This window comes from Narcine bancroftii, chromosome 2, assembly GCF_036971445.1.
Source record: "Narcine bancroftii isolate sNarBan1 chromosome 2, sNarBan1.hap1, whole genome shotgun sequence".
NCBI classification, from domain to species: Eukaryota; Metazoa; Chordata; class Chondrichthyes; order Torpediniformes; family Narcinidae; genus Narcine; species Narcine bancroftii.
Genome location: NC_091470.1, coordinates 49,491,307 through 49,509,171, shown reverse-complemented (window position 1 = coordinate 49,509,171; position 17,865 = coordinate 49,491,307). Strand labels below are relative to the sequence as shown.

General features: G+C 39.6%; 1 protein-coding gene across 2 annotated transcripts in view; it reads right to left on the bottom strand.

The window, feature by feature from the left end:
• Positions 1 to 17,865, bottom strand: part of LOC138753518 (RAS guanyl-releasing protein 1-like) — a 175,816-nt gene that overhangs the window by 89,061 nt on the left and 68,890 nt on the right. The window contains exon 1 of one of the 2 annotated variants that reach the window (XM_069916633.1): positions 8,124 to 8,271. The exons of the other annotated variant lie outside the window; for it this stretch is intronic. The gene's annotated coding sequence lies outside the window, so the exon portion shown is untranslated. Of the gene's footprint in view, positions 1 to 8,123; positions 8,272 to 17,865 lie in introns of those variants that run through there. 2 annotated transcript variants of the gene reach the window in all.

Here is a 17,865-nt window from a genome sequence, read left to right as displayed (position 1 = left end):
GTCGTGGACAGGAAAGATTGTTTTCTCTCTCGACAGATGCAGACTGGCCACCTATGCATTTCTATAATTTGCTTTGATGAGGGTTGTCCAGCATCTGCAGTATTTTGTTGTGCTGGATGAACATGAGGTGCGGTAACTAATGCTAATATGAATATTACGTTAAATGTCTGTGATGTTTACGACTATAAAGGGGGAGGGAGGCTGAAAGTATTTGGAAGAAAGGAAATAGAGGTGAGAAGAACATAAATATTAAACCTTACACTCAGAGATTATGTAGAACATAGAACAACAGAGCACAAAAGGCACATTTCCTGGATGTTTTCATATCGCTTTAATCATTTAAGCTTTTGTAATTTTGCTCTTGTTCTCCAAAGGGAAATAACCTTCAAGATATTTGCTTTAAGTACATTATTAAATTATGATGCATTGCACTTGATTTCAAAGGCTTCCAGATAGTAATCAAAATCTGACCCAGAAAATGAAGGTATTCTTATCAATGTTATTGAATATGATTTGGGAGTCAGATGCTGACACCCAGGGACTTGGTTAGTGGACATTGATAGATGGTGGATAAGTGAATTTTCCAGTTGCTTAAGACTGTGTGTTGCACGATTGGAAAACTGACAGTGAGGCGTGCCAATTTTAAACATCCGTATTTTTTTTACCTATTTATATTTTGCAATATTTTTCGCTGGTTGCTTGAGGCTGCCAGTTACATGAATTCCAGATAACAGGGGTTTTGCAGAAGTCAGGGCTAGAAACTGGAAACTTAAAATGGCAGAGTTTATCTTAACAGTTATAGATATAAAACTGTGTAGGGGGAAATAAGAGTTCAAATAGGAGAAAATGTGGGACAAGAATAGACTGAAATATCAGGCAGAAGTAAAATCTTTGAAACTGGTAAGAGAAAGGATTTTAAGTCACTATGAGCTGAGGCAAAAGTTGAAGTGAAACTGAACCAGGGGTATTGTGAAACTGAGATTGCAGGCTATTTCATGTCAGGCCTCCAACTTGAGGCCGGCTACAGGAGCCGATGGAAAACTAAGAACTTACCTTTCAGACAGCAACCCTAAAAGGCTGCTCCAGCATCCCATTCAAATCCAGAGGCACCTCATCATACCCTCCAGATTCCAAGGAGGTGGTGAGACTGGTGCCGTAGCACAACCTATCATAACAACACGGCAGACTTCCCTACCCATAATCCCCCAGACAGCTGGAACTCCCCTGTGGTACCCATAACAGTTCCAGCTGTGTGGGGGATTATAGGTAGAGAAGATGCCATTGCTCTACCCCATTTTGAGCCGCAGAGAGTGGCACTGAAACTGAAGCGACATGGTGAGGCTGTCACAGTCTGCATCGGTTGCCCTCTGACGGCTCCTACTGCCCTGATGGCCCCCCGCTACCGGCTCCTGCTGCCCAGCCAGCCCCTGCTGCTTTGACTACCCCGATGGTCCCCACTGCCCCAACAGACACCACTGACAGCTCCCACTGCCCTGATTGCCCCAACAGTCCCTCCTACCCCTGACTAGAAGAGAGAGGGGTGAGTGGGGAGATGGGTCATAGGCTGACGGAATCATCAGCCCGCCCTAAACAGCTGCTTAGCATGGCTGTACATTCAGATCAATCGGCAGAGCGCTGCGCTCTGCCAATTATCCCTCTCCAAGAGGGGTTGGATTATGCGGCTTGGAGATGGCTTCCGCACATTCAGAGAGGTACATTATGCATTTTGGACTTTTGCCCTATCTAAAAGGGCCTTGTGCTGTTTAAAACACTATATTCAGTGGTGACTTGTCTTTTTATGCAAAGCAATGCATGAAAAGACAAGGAGAAATATGTTGGCAAAAATAAGCAAGAGTTTCTTCAAAGTCAAAATTCCTGGAACAAAAAGGTAGAGTGCTTAAAAAACTCACCACTTCACATAACAACATTAGAAAAAGTAAAGATTACATTTCAAGACGATAGCTTTCATTGGAATGGTAAGGTTTTAGTTGTCCACAATGAAAAACGTACATATGCCTGAAATTTTCACTTGCAGGAAGAAAAGATTAAGCTTAGATACAAAGAGTGAGAGGGATAAAAAAAACAGCAGAAGAAACCCACCTGAACAGCCATCTTTGTTACATTCCACCCCAATCATAACAAGCTATGGATTAATTTATTTTAAATGGGGTTAATGGATGTATGAGTAATTAATTTTATCTACAGATCTACTACACCAATGAGATCATTGTTAATTTTGTACTATCATTGTCTAATCTAATTGTATTAGCGTTGCAGTTCCTTTTGTCTGCATTACCTGTGCATCTATAACTAAAGTTCTAGTGTTAAAAAAAAGCCTCATTTGAATCTTTAAAAATTTTTTTTTAGACGCTATAGGTTATAGGCTACAGGTTATATTATTATGGTTATGGATCAATATGTCTTTATAAGAGATAGATTGTGGGGGGTGGGGGTTTACTGTAGGTCAGTTCACAGAGTAGCACTTCACAAAAGACCTTATTTAAAATGCAGGACCTTTGCTGAAGCTAGACATTAAGGCTCCAGTTCATTTTGCAGAGACCAATGGAACTGCTTGGAAAGAATTTCAAAAGGAGGTGCAAATTTGAACAGAGTCCAGGCTCACATACTGATAAGATCTTTCAAAGATTGGGTTTGGAGCCTTGGGAGGGGCATTTGGTTTTTACAAGCAGACAGAGAGATGAAAACAAACAGGATTCTTCTCTCAGAGAGGGAGGGAGGGAGAGAGAGAGAGAGAGAGAGAGAGAGAGAGAGAGAGAGAGGGAGAACTGAGTTCTACAGTAGTAGCTGAAGCTACAAATTGGCAAGCTGGCAGGCTTGTTGAAAATCCCATTTTGAAGACAAGTTGTGAATTCTGAGTTCAGCCTGTTGAAAACCCTTGTGGTCCTTACAAGAGGAAGTGGCTGGCTAGAGTGTTTCTCCTGAAATAAGGGAAACAAGAGGAACTCTGTGGTGACCTGCGTTATCATTTGGAAAACCCATGATAGGGCAAGTTTTTTCAACAAGACACTGAAGTTTGTGTGTGTGTCCAATGAGCAACAAATTTCTCTCTGAAACCAACTAGAACCTTCCTAAGCAGTAACCTTTTAACTTGAAGCACTAGAGCCAAGTGAGAATTCATAAATTGTGTGCACAGTATAAGAATTGCCTGATATCAGTGAACCTGGAGAAGTGAGAAGTGAATGATTGGAGTGTGAAACAAAGAACTTTCCTGAACATACATGTGCACTTAGAATTACATACATGTGCACTTAGAATTAGAAGGGGGTTAAGTTAATAGTAACAAGTTAAAGTTTGATCCTGTAATGTTTAAAGAAAATTAAAAGCAACTTTTGTTTAAGTAACCATTTGTCTTGGTGAATTTCTATTGCTGTTTGGTTTTGGATTCGTAACACCAGCACAGTAGGCCCCATGATTTTCTCAGTAAGCAACCCAACTTCAATTAAGTTAGAGATGCACCACCCAAACTGATGTTTGACTGTATTGTTGACTTGGATAGGTGAACTATCTTCTTCTTTCTTCTTTGGCTTGGCTTCGCGGACGAAGATTTATGGAGGGGTAATGTCCACGTCAGCTGCAGGCTCGTTAGTTTGTTTAATATACTCACAGAAACGGTGGCATCTCACCCCCATATCTTCCATTACTGCACGTCTTCCTCTTTTCCTCACCTACTACCCCACTAGCCTCCCAACCAACATAGCATCCTCCACCATTTCTACCACCAGATACAACTTTCCCTCTCCATCTTTCGCAGGGACCTCTTCCTTCATAACTCCCTGACCACTCCTCCCTTCCCATTGGCAGCAACCCCTCTGACTGGAAGAAATGCTACACTTGTACCTACACCCCTTTTATAGTGGCACCTTTAGGTGCCCCAAACAGTCATACCAAGTGATGCAAAACTTCACTTGTGAATCAAAGCGGTCATCTACTGCATCTTTTTCACTCATTGTGGCCTCTACATCAGACAGACTGGGAGATCACTTCATTGAGTATCTTCTCTCTGTCCACTACAATAGTGAGGATCTCCCAATGGCAACCCATTTCATTTCTCCTCCCTATTCCCAAGCCGACATATCTGTCCATGTTCTCATGCACTGCCAGACTGAGACCACCCACAAATTGGAGGAACAACACCCCTCATCATCCGGTTGGACACCCTTCAACTAGATGGCATTAACATCAACTTCTCTGGTTCCCATTATTCCCCCCTCCCCTCCCCTATTCATATTTCTCCTTTCCTCTAGCTTTGTGTAGCCCTGTTTATGGTGAAACCCTGCATTGCAGCCAGCTCAAGTTAAAAAAAAGACAAATTAACCTTTTACGGAGATAACCTATATGTGGATCCCATATGCCTTTATGCAGAGGTGAGTCAGGAGCCGCTTCCAGAACTGAAGGAGCACCGTGACCTCAAACATACACACTGAGAAGGGAAATCAGCCTATGCTGTAAAATGGTGACCGAAGAGAAGGTAAGAGCGCTAGTTGAGATCAGTGTAAGCATTCTTGGAACTGATTCAAATCTCCTGCGCAATGTAACAGTCTCTATTAACCTTTGGGTTTTAAAAAATCCATACCCCTGGGTCGCGGGCTGATGGCGTCATCGCAAGGTTATCAGCTCTCCCCTTTAGAGTTGCATTCAGCGGAAGTCCTTTTACAATTGCTTCCCCCCCCACTATAAAAGGGGTTTGTCTGTCTCTCTCACTACTTCCCTCTGTCTCCTTTCATCCACAGAGCCAACCCCCTTCCCCAGTCAATTCTCATTATTCCTCCCTTCTCCTTCAGTCTTTTTATTCAGGCACCTGCCTGCATTTTCCTCATTCCTTGAAGAAGGGCTCAGGCCCAAAATGTTGGTTATATATCTTTACCTCCCATAGACAACGGTCACCCCTTAAGTTCCTCCAGCATTTCTGTACAGATAATTTCCTTTTTGCACCTATTCTTTTGTTATATTATAAATTATTTCATATTCTCAAGGGGAAATGTATTACATCTAACCCACTGTGACATCTAAATAGAGTACCACAGTTTATTAAGTTGATGTTATCTTTTAGATATTAGTCATGTGACAGTACATGAAGTAACCTCCTCCAGAGCCCTTTTAAAAAAAATACAGAACGAACAACATGACCAAGAAGGCACCTGCAAAATTCAAGTGACCATCATTGCTAACAATAAGCATTGTCCACTGATCAAAAAAAAACCGCAGAAATCACCCCTATCATCAGACTACTATTTAATTTAAACTTGGTCTCTAAAGAAAGTATTCAAACTTCAGTGAGATCAGCCTTTTACACATGTAGTATAATCAAGGAATACCACTCCAGGGGGTGGAGAAGAAATACTGACCCCCAAATGCGACAATGAAGGTGCAGTTCACACTTCTCACATATTAACTGCAGATGGCTCAGCCATTTCCTACGTAGTGCAAGAAATTCTGCCGACTGGTAAAATTAAACCCAATTGCAAGATGGCAGAAATTCCACAAAGCCTTGACTAACATCATTATTACCATTGCCAGGGAAAGTAAAATTACTAAACAAATTTAGCAAGATGCTTTATAGAAAAAAAAAACATTGAACTCTGGTACAACATTAAAATAATTGCCGTGATATGCTAACCAAACAGAAATTCATACTGTTCTTTATACTGAGACTTACTAAAAGTAAACATTCAAAATTAAGCAATGGAATTTCTATACATTATGAAAAATTTACAAAACTCAATAGGCTGTGATAGCTAAATTATGGAGCAGTTGGTTGTGTGATATTAGAATTATACATAGAGCTGTTTGTTTTGTTTCTACTTCAGTGTAAGAGACTGAGTTTTTAAGGTTGGGATAGATTTGAAAAGTAAATGAAGCATAATAGTTACATAATTTTATTAATAAACCAAGAAGCCTAGTTACAAACCCTAGCAAGACTTTTTTCATTTGGTTAATTAATTGTAAATTTAAAAAATAGTATCAGCAACAAAACGGGAATGTAGTAAGTCCTGTCGAAGGGTTCCAGCCTGCAACGTTGAGCATTTTTTATCTCCCTCGATGCTACTTGACCCACTGAGTTCCTCTAATGGATTGTGTTCAGATTTCATCATCTACAGTCTCCTGTGTCTCATGTATCAAGCAATCTGGTTCACTATCAGAGAAGGAAATCTGGCTTCATCCACACCTACAGAAACGCGGTTGCTTTACAACTGCCCTCTGAAATAGTCCAGGAAATCACCGAGTTCAAAAGACAGATAATAAATACCAGCTTTGCCAGTGATATCCACATCACATGGATGAAAGCAAATATTTCTAATTATGGAAATAGTCTAAATTTTAAAAAAAATCTTTGCATTATAGCAGAACTATGAGGGGGAGCTGGTTCAAGTTATTTATAATTTGAACTCTACAATTTGTTTCATTTTCGAGCTCTGCACTGTACCAAAGCAATCCACACAATATTTTAAATGGCATGTTTTGGGTACATGACAAAGGTTACAAAATTCCTTGAGAAACGGGGTGGGGGGGGGGGAGCGGGGAGGGTGGTGGTGGAGGCTTGGTGAGGAATTGTTGACATTTCATCTCAAACTGATCAAGACATAAATTCCTCCTTGTGCTTTTTCAGTTATCTGCAGCCTATAACAGAATTGACACATATCCTCAACAATACATCTCCAGTTGTTAGGTCCATCCACATTCATCTGATTTTACACTTAACTTGTGATGATAGAGAACCATCTACAACTGATGCTCTTGTATCCCTAACAACTGATATGCCCTCGATCTCTTCCCATTCCCTTTCTCTTTTACGTGCTGATTCTGGTAACATTATCTGAAAGAATGGCATAATTTTTCTAAAGACGTTAATACTAGAAATCATTTCTTAAAAAATAGGGAAAAGCTCGCTCATCAATGTTAGTTCCTGCAACACAAACTTCATTCACTAATGAGTAATTGCAATCCAGTTCATGGAAACATTGAGACACTTAACCAAAGTGTGCATAATATCATCCTCATATTTGGTTCTATGAAGAGCTTCAGATTGCATGATCATGATTACCATTTCCTTCTTTTCAATATTAGCTTTGCACCAGCTCATCTACAGCCAAAAATCCTTATCCATGTCTTTTTTAATGACTAAAATCAACTTCATTTATCCAAAAACGTGGTCATGCAAAATTTTGCTGCCTGTGTCTAAAGGTAGTATCTCATTGGTGGAGACGTCACCGCTGTGATCAGTCGCGGCAACTCTGGCGACCAAAAAATGGCTTCTGCTCTCATCAAGGTGACGCCAGGGCGACATCTCCATCAGTCGCGGCGACTAATGCTGTCCGCGACTGGGGAGACATCGCCACGACCTGCTGGAGACCAAGGAGACTGTGGAGAGGTTGCGGCAACGCTGCGGAGACGTCTCCCCAGTCGCGGACAACATTAGTCACCGCGACTGATGGAGACGACGTGGAGACCTGTTGGAGACTGGAAGAAGTCTCCAGAAAAATCGAACATGTTCATTTTTCCAGTGACTCCCAGGAGACCCGGCTAGTCTCTGCAACCAGCGGAGACTCGAGTCGCCAGCAGGTCTCCACCTAGTCATCAGGCCAGTGAGAGAGGCCCTTTAACTCTCACCAAGTTCAAACATACCCATCTAAGGCACTGCCTGGAGCTTTAGCACGTGTAATTAAATTTTGAGTTTGTCTGAAGGGAACAACTCACACAGATCACAGTAAATTAAAATAACAATGGAACATCAATGAAGAGGCACTCCATACTGACCATCAAACTCCCAAATAGGCCTGGTGTATAGAGATATACTGTAAGGCTTGATCTGACTACTTTGGAGAAGACTCGAGGGCTGGAATGGTCCACTCTCATTCTTATGCAATGTGTAAGTCATCATAAGTGCAATTATTTTTCTAAAGCATGAAAAGGGTGACAATAAAATATTCTTGTAGAATATTGACGAAAAGCCACTATAAAGCTGTGGGGGGAGAAACTAGTCAAAGGATAATACTAGACAGAAAAAAATAGTAAATGTAAAATGGTTGCTAGAAAGATAAACAACAATAAGTCAAATTATTTAAATAAGAAATTACATGAAATACAAGCAAACTGTGACTCACAGAGTTTCTTTGATTCCAACTAATGTTTGTATATTGTCCAAAGGCTGACATGCTGCATTCTGTCGATATCTCATTGCTCACAAAGTACCAGAAACATTTAAAAAAATGTTCATTTCATTCTTCTTGTGCAACAACTACTCTCTGTCACACCACTGCTGTTATAAATGTCTCTGAAAGGAAATGCATTATTTTATGAGTGGCATATATTTCCGACCTATGAATTGAGATCTTATCATTCCACAGTGAGGAGGTAACTGCTTGTCTGAGGGGTGGAGAACTATTAACCAGTCCTGTTCTAACCTTGATATGCGAATAAGCCTGCTGAAAGAAAACATGCCTTAACAAGCAGAGATAATCATCTATACTTAAGCTCCTACCACAAGATGGAATAGCATTATCATATTCAGTGAAATTGAACATCATTGTATTAAATATAATATTATGGAAGTTCATTTCATCTAAATTTAAATTTTAAAATTTTAATTTTTAAAAAAATTTAGACATACAGCACGGTAACAGACCATTTCAGCCCATGAGTCCATGCTGACCAATTTACTCCCAATTAACCCACACCGCCAGTACATTTTGAACAGTGGGAGGAAACCAGAACCCCTGGAGAAAACCTACGCATTCAAGGAGAGATTATATAAAACTTCTTACAGACAGTGTGGGATTTGAACCCCAGTCCTGATCGATGCCGCTGTAAAAGGCGTTGTGCTAACCGCTATGCCAACCATGCTTTATTTTTGTAAACTTTGACAAGAGGTTTTAAAGTGATGGATGCACAAATGGTGTTTAATAAAAATATATGAGGAAGTAAGTTTAGTATAAACTATGTCTAGCCTGAAGATAGCTCATGAAGATTTATTGGAAATAATTATTTTTAAGAATTGTTTCCAAAAGACCTACATCTGTTTACCTCAAGGATACAATTAGATTTTAACATTCTTTTAAAAAGGTCTCCTCTACAATCCTATTTTACTTAATGTCATTTGTCACTTTATTATTGAGTGTAGTTATTATAACCTTAAGAGTTTCAGATGCTATCCAATCATGTTTGCAAATAGAATGGCTTAATTTTTGGCCACATGTCTCCTTTTTTATTTTTTTTTCGGTTCTAGACTTCATGTTCAAGACCAACATTTATTCTCTATCCACAATTACCACATGAAAGCGAAGACGAGCCAGAGAGGGAGTTTTTGAATTTAGAACTGACAAGACAATACTAAATTGGGATAGAACACAACTTGGAGGGAAACCATGGGTTGTGATGTTGTCAATGCACTTGCCCTCTTTATTCTTCTTGGTGGCAAAGCTTGCAGTCTTGGAAGATGTAGTCAAAGTAGCCGACAATGCATTTTGTGAATGGGAGATGCTTCATTAGTGAGGTTCTTGAGAATCAATGGAGCACCTCCAGTTAAATGGAGAATATTCCACCACGATCAGCTTACATTTGTAAACAGTAAATATACTTAGTAAGGTCAGGAGTTAGGTTACTCATCACAAGATATCTAGCCCCTGTCCCGCCCCTGCAGTCACAGTATTTATGCAACTAGTCCAGTTGTATTTCTGGTGGGCAGTGGGCATTGGTAATGTCTTTGAATCTTAAGGATAGAAAGAGTTGTTGAGGACTTTTGCGTTGAATATTTCTAGTCACTTCTCATCCTATGGCTGGATGATATATAAGTAAATGATGCATCCAAACACAAATTGCTTTTGCTGAAGAGTTCTAAATGTGCAATCCCATTTGAATCTTGTTTAAAATTTTGTCACATCCAGACTGATTCAAGTTATACATTGATAACTTTTTGAGGTTTAGAATGACAATAGTGGAGGATACTTGATCATGTATAAATCAGTATTCTGTAGATAAAATGTAGATAAGTTCATGACATACCTAGTAAAGGGCCCTTGGCCTCATTATAATTGTTCTAGTAAATTTAATGTATACTCTGCGTTAGTTCTCACTGGAGTAGAATTTTAAAATATCCAATCAACAGTCATCAGCAGGCAGCCCTTAGTCAATCAGCTAATGAACGATGAGAATCCAAGAAGAAAGAAAGGTAAAGGTTCCATTGTCACGTAATACTACATTTAGAATGTAACATATATGAAATTCTTTAATTTTGTCTGCCATAAGGAAGACAGAGTCACCACTTTCTTCAGTGCCCCTCACAGAAATGAAGCCCCGAATTCACAACCCCTGATTTACAAGACCAGTTCTCTAACCACTGAGCTATCAGAGTCTATCAAGCACAACCTTGACAGATTATTTTCAGATAACAAAGCAATGTGTTCATTGTGAATGGGTAAAGGAGTGATGGTGGGAATTGATTATAACAAGGCAGCAAAGCAAGTAACTCGGTGCAGGGCACCAGAAAAGGGGAGAACACCACCCCTCTACACCCCCCACCCATCATTGTGAAGGAGATGACCCTACAGGATGGTGACTATGTTAGTAGGCCAGCAAGGGGATCAGCGGTTGAGGGACCCACCCACACTGTGGGCAATTTGCAGTTGGGGGTCCCGCATGGGCTATGGACTGCTGGAGACTAGCTCATGTGGACCAGGTTTCGGCACCAAGATTCGAGAGGGTGCTGAAAGCAAGAAGGGCTTCCAAGGGGCCTCAGGCACTGCAGTCTTTCTGATCATGTTGGGGATTTGGATCTGGAGCTCGTATTGCCAACAGATAGAAGGGGGGGTCTGTGTGTCTGCAGAAGCACTGGAGGTGAATCCACGGACACTCAGTGACTCTGAAGGGACCCTTTTTTGCTTCTCTTTCTCTCTTACTGTAAGGGGCACTGGGTGACACTAGTGTTACGTCTTATTAAGAACAAATGATAAAGTGCAAAATACCCCTTTCCAGAAATTAAAGAGAGAAGGGCATAAACAAAACATAAGATACAAAGTACCTTCCTCCATTATGCATTTATCACATTTAGTAGAAATATTAGGATAAAATTTAGCTATCTGAACTTTAGTAAAGTGGCCCGATGGACCTCTTTAAATTGTATTATGAATGCCTAGCACAAAGAGAAGTGAACACATTTCAAAGTAGAATCCCATGTAGTTTTGGCAAATTGCAGTTGCTCAATGTCATAATCTCAAAATAAGACATCTATTCTAGATGGATAAAATTTCTTCAATCAGAGGGCAGAACATCTTTGGAATACTCTACCCAAGGGGGCATTCGAGGTCATCACCATTTTCAAGTCAGAGATTGACAGATATTTGGCCATTAAGAGTATCTTAAGCCATAAGGGTTTAAAGCAGGAAAACTGATTCTGAGGCAAAGTTCAGTCACAATCTTAATGAATGGGAGAGAGGGTCTTTGCCAGGTTCTATTACTTTTGTAACATTCACTTTCTTAGGAACATATCTTCCCTCTTCTTCTGGATCACTCTATCTCTAGAAACCAGCCTATCAGCCAGTGGACTAACCACTGAGCATCGTTATGTATGGGTAAACTGAACCTGCACTCTGCTTCAACTGGGATCACCAGCACCTTTTGGAGGCCCGATAACGGAGAGTTTAAGCAGGAGATTGATAAGTATCTCATTGGTTGGGGCATCAGGGGATATGGGGAAAAGGCTGGAAATTGGAATTAGGTGTGAATAGAGTTCAGCTTAGGGTAGAGTCGCAGAATAGACTTGGTGGGCCAAGTGGTCTACTTATGTTCCTTTATCTTGTTACCTTATGATCTTTTCCATCTGATTCTTTTCATCTAAACTTTCTGATAGTTGCAAGGAGATTAATAAATAAGGATGGAAAATCAGAGGGTAACTCCATATCTGATTTTTTGCTCTTGGTAATGGACATTACCAAATGGACTTGGTAATGTCCATTTGGAATAGTCTAATTCAATAGAAATTCCTTTCACAAACATTATTTAAGGGAGAAAATTAAGAATGTACCTGTGGGTAATACAAAATTCTGGAGTTATTCAGCAGTTTAACAGCATTGATGAAGGAGGAAATAATTATAATCAGCAGAGTCCTAACAGACTGGGGTACGAATCCCCTGCTGTTAGTAAAGGAGTTTGTACATTTTCCCTGTGTCTTCATGGATTTTCTCTGGTTTCCTCCCACCATTCAAAAAATGTACCTGGGTGTAAATTGGGCACCATGGACTCATGGACTGACATGGCCTGTTACTGTGCTGTATGTCCCATTTATTTCCCACAACTTTGCTCTCACACCATTTCCTCCTGGATGCAACATGGACAGAGTTCTCCAGCCTTTACTTTCCACATCTCATCTCAGTGCACCAGCCTCCATTTTCAGATCATCCATAATTTGCACCATCTTGCATTAGATTCCACTATCAGTCACATATTCCCCTCCCATCATTCCAAAAGGATAGTTACTTTTGCCTGTCTCTGGTTCATTCTTCCATCTTCAGCAAATACTCTACTTTTCAAGGCACTTTTAGAGAAATTCGACCTGCTATTTTACCACCATCCAAGGACCCAACACACATCTTTCGGTGTAAAGCAGTAATTCATTTGCACTTCTTTCAATCAAGTTTTATGATACTGCCTCCTCTACATTAGAAAATCCAAACAGATTCTATAGTTGATTTGATATTGTAAAATAAACCAGGTCAGGTGTCAGATCTCTCAATGGCATAGCACTAGAGAAGGATAAGAATAGACAATTTGGGAACACATTTAATTGGAATAGAGGAAAATATTATGCTATTAGGCAGTAGCTTGGGAGGATAAAGTGGGAAATACTCAGGGAAAAGTTTGGCAGTAATATGGCAAATGTTCAGAGAATATTTGCATGGCACTCTGAACGTGAATATTTAATGAATGCATGGAAAGTTTGGTACAGAGAAAGAACCATGGTGTATAAGGGAAGTAGAAAATCTAATTAAGAAAAGCTTACGAGATGTTTGTGAAGGTAGGAACTGATGGAGCTCTACAAATTATAAAATTGCCAGAAAAGGGTACAAGAATTTAGGAGAATTAGAAGGGGCCATGAGAATATCTTGGCGAGCAGGATTAAGGAAAACCTCAAGGCATTCTCCAAGTATGTGAAGAATAAGTGGATGGGTCGTGTCTGGATAGGACCCATCATGGATGTTAGTGGAAATGTGAGTAGAGCTGGAGGAGGTAGTGGAGGTTCTTAACAAAAACTTTGGTTCAGTATTCACCAGAGCAAAGGACCTTGGAAATTGAGAGCATGACACTTGAGAAGGAGCATGTGTTGGAGATTTTGAAAAAGCATGAAGTTAAATAAGTCACCAGAACTAGAGGATTTACCCAAGGATACTGTGGAAGTGAGGGAGGAGATTGCTGAGCTATTGGTGAAGATCTTTATGTCATCACTGCGGACAGGAGAAGTACCTGAGGATTTGAAGGTTCTAAATATTGTTCCTCTATTCAATAAAGGAAGTAAAGATAATCCAAGAAATTATAGACCAGTGAATATTACTTCAAGCTGTTGGAGAAGATTCCAAGAGACCGGATTTACAAGCACTTTGAGGCATAATCTGCATCAGGGGAAGGTCACGTCAAACAACATTGATAAAGGTACAGCAATGTATATAGCGTACATGAATTTCAGTAAGGCATTTGATAAGGTTCCACAAGCAAAGCTCATTCAGAAAGTAAGAAGGCATGGAATCCAAGAATCCAATGCTTTGTGGGTACATTATTGGCTTGCCCAGAGAAGGCAGAGGGTAGTTGTAGATGGTTTATATTTTGCAATGGAAGTCAGTGACCAGTGGTGATTTTAGCTTAACTTTAGCTTCAGAAAATCAAATGCATATCTTACACTAAAAGGGATAGCAGTCACAATGAAAACCAAAAGTTCTTTCAGTGTCTCGCCCTGCGATGATTTTGTTAAGAGTATATGAACCAAAAGCATTGTTGCGAGCTTTTAATAGTTCTCAGAATAATCCAACTTATTTATTTGAGCTTTGTATGAATGCATTTGAAACACACACACATGATTGTGCTACATATTTATCGTGGAAATCCCCCATGCATTTTATTCATGCAAATGCAATTTTCCATTTCCTTGTGGAAACATCCTTCTCAATGAGGGTACAGTGGGCCAAATATTCTACCATTACTTAACAATGTATCGTGCACTCTTCACAACACTGCTCAAAGTGATGTTTACGGCACCAAAGAAAATTGGGAAATTGGACAAGGCATACCAGTGCAATAAAAAGCAGTCTGTGAACAGTTAGAGGGCTATCAAAAGGGGCTAAAGTCAATTTCAAAACAGAAATAAAAAGATAAAAACAGTAGTCAGAAAGTAAAAACTGGAAACATTTTAAAAAGTCTCAAATTCAAAATCTGATGTGTTAATGGTCAATTACCACATCATTAATAGTTTTGTGCTCAATTAATTACTGGGCACAAAATATTTCTGCAGTATTTAGTTTGAATCTTCAGCTTCATGTATGTGAGGCATACATCAAGTTGCCATCTACTCAAAGCTAATGGCTTAGCAGTACAAATTGGACAGCATTTAACATACTCTCTTCCAGTCACGTATCTATTTTCTATTTAAAGCTGCTGTACAATTTAAAATTGAGGATTGCAATCAATCTCTGAATATTTTGACCCATCATGAATGAGGATGACGCAAATCATTCACATCGTCTTGTAGGACTGTGGCTCCATTAGAGCTGTTGTGTATCTGATCAACTGGTTTAAAGGACATTTGGAAAATTTCATCAGCTCGATTTGAAAATATTTTGTGCTCTTGATGAATCAACCAAACTATCAAGGATGATGATTCATTGCTGCTCAATCATTTTGCTCTGAAGATATTTGGGAAAATAATAATAAATTGTTGCTTTCTTTTTACAAAAAAATGCAATTAAGTTATTCAAGTGGTTTACTTGATTATTGAAAGCTAACTGTTTTTTTTAGTTCTCACTCGACCTTTAAATAGATCATTGGAACATAAAATGTTGACAGAATTGCTTATGCAAAGCAGACTGACATTTTCTGCCTACTATGTGTTTAAGGGTAAACAATTTTACTCAACCTTCCATAACTCTTCACACAATGACACAAACTTTCCATTTTATTAATGTCATTGCTTTACCTTCAAATAGTAGGAGTATCCTGCATTATTTAAAGTAGTATTGCCACACCTACACAAAAAATACTCACAAGTAAAATTAAGTACCTTGTAGCACATGAACTCCAATCGAGGTTGAGTAATTAAGCAATTAAAAATTAGGATATTTTTCCATACCGATATCTTCATATTAACAGAGGGGGTTCCTTGTATGCACATCACTGAAAATTATTGTACAGGTACAGCCACTAATTAGGAAAATAAAAATGACATTTCTTGCAAGAGTATTTGAGTACAATACTACAGACATGTAACTGCATTGTATAGAATGAGGTGAGAGGCACTTCTGAAAATATTGTGCAGCAATCTGGCCTCTCTCCTTGAGGAAGGGCACGCTTCCAAATGAGGAAGGGCAGCAAATGTTTGCCAGATTGATTCCCCAAATTACAGGTTGATCCTAGTCATCCTGTCTATGCCAACCCAGTAGTCATCCAATTGGATTAATCCCATTTTCCAGCATTTTAGTTATAGACATCTATGCCTCAGTAATTTAAGAGCTCATCCAGACACTTCTTAAATATTGTTAGGGGTAGTACAGTTTGCGTAGCCGTTAGTGCAAAGCTCATAAAGCACCAGTGACTGGGATGGGGGGTTCAAATCATGCAGTCTGTAAGTTCTCCCCGTGTCTGCGTGGGAATTCCCCGGGTGCTCCAGTTTCCTCCCACCCTTCAAAAACATGCAGATGAAATGGGTGTATTATGGTGGCATGGGCTTGTAAGCCACAAGGGCTTGTTCCCGTGCTGTTTGTCTCAATTAAATTAACTCGGATTTCACCACAAAGAGATATTAACAATACTGGGCCTCATACCGGCAAGTTTAGAAGAACAAGCGACACAATCATCATGAAATGCAGAAAACTGACAGCACAGCTGCCTTGACTCTGCTGGAAGGGTCCATGTGGAGTCTATCGGTTGAGCAGTGGTGGTCAACAACAGCAGGACTTGCTTTGCATTGGAATGGTTGAATGCTGGTTAAAACTCAACTTGGCCCATTATAAAATAGAGAAATTGGTTGAATCTGGGCACAATTATACAGATTGATGAAACTGTGCTGAAACTGGGTGTTTCATTGTGTAGAACAATTTCAAAATGTTTTCTTAATTTTTTTTTCCCCGCGACGCGCTGAAGCCCGGGCTCGACACGACGCTGCTACCCACACCGCAGCCTCTCAGTTTCAAAAGGTTGAAGGAATATTCTCAGCTCCAGTTTTATTTATTCAAGATGGCTTGAAAAGTTAAATATAAAAATGAAAATGGTGAATACACCCAGCAGACATCAACACTTTGACCTGAAACATTTTAATTTTTTTTCCTTCCACAATTGCTATTTTTGTTTCCTGCATTTTATTTCAGATTCCCAGCATCTGCAGTTTATTTGGAATTTCCTCAGCTTGTAACTTTATTAACCTAACGATTGTGCTGTTGGCTCTCCAAATTTTAAAATTGTTTATGGAACAAAAATTATAATTTAAAAAAATGATGTCAATCTTTTTTTGCATGGTAGGGATCAAAATATGTCTGCTATTTAATCATGTCAAGGGAGTTTGTTTTATTTTCACATCATCCCAACTACAATGAGGATTCTTCTGCAAGCAGTCTAACAGGTTATTTCTAACATACACACAGCTGTGTGAAGAAAAAGAGCAAGAGCACAATTATAGAGTTACAATGAAAATAAAAGATTGGTTTGTTCCAAGCATGGTAGCACTGATGTGAGGTTCATTCAAGGGACTAAAATGATTTTGGAGAAGAAACAGTCTTTCGGTCTGTGGGTGGGCAATTTCATTTTCTTGAGCTTTCTTCCCAATGGAAGGAGGTGAAGAAAGTGAGTCTGGGGTTTGATGGGTCCTTCATTGAGTTGCCTGACTTTCATAGGAGGCAGGAGAAGTGGATGGAGTCCATGGAGGGAAGGGAAGTTTACATGATGTTCTGAGCTGCATTCACAACTTCCAATCATAGAACTGAGTAGCTTTTTTGCCATGCAAGTATGTTTTCCATTGGTGCACCTTTAAAAGTTGTTGAGGGACAAGTGATTGAGGAAAAACTTTCTGAACTTACTAAGTTTTTTAAAAGAAATTAAAGCCATTGATGTTCTTTCTTAACCATCACATCAATTTGCTTAGACCAGAGCAGGTCGCTAGAGATGTTTATTCTCAGTAACTTGAAGCTATCTATACTTTCCACCTCAGTGCTTTTGGTGAGGACAAGGATGTGGTCTCCATCTCCCCTCCTGTTCAATGATTATATTTTTGTCTTATTAGTATTGAGGGAGGTGTTATCTTGACACCAAGCCACCAGTCTTTCAATCTCATTGATGTATTCGGTTTCAGGATTATTTGATACCTGGTTACAATGTAGCATCACTGGCAAAGTTGAAGATATATTTGGATCAGTATTTGGCTGTACAAGCATGAGAATAGAAGGAGCATAACAGGAAACTTACAACCCATTCTTGAGGAGCACCAGTGTTGAGCGTTATCATGGAGGAGATATTGTTACCCATCTTCAGTAAATTGCAGGAAGTCAAGGACAGTTGAAGAAGGAGTTGGGGTATACAATGGCCTAGATCCCAAATTTTGGGGATGTGTTAACTTGGGTCTATTTGAAAGCAGAGCTGTAGTCTAATGAATAGTCCTCT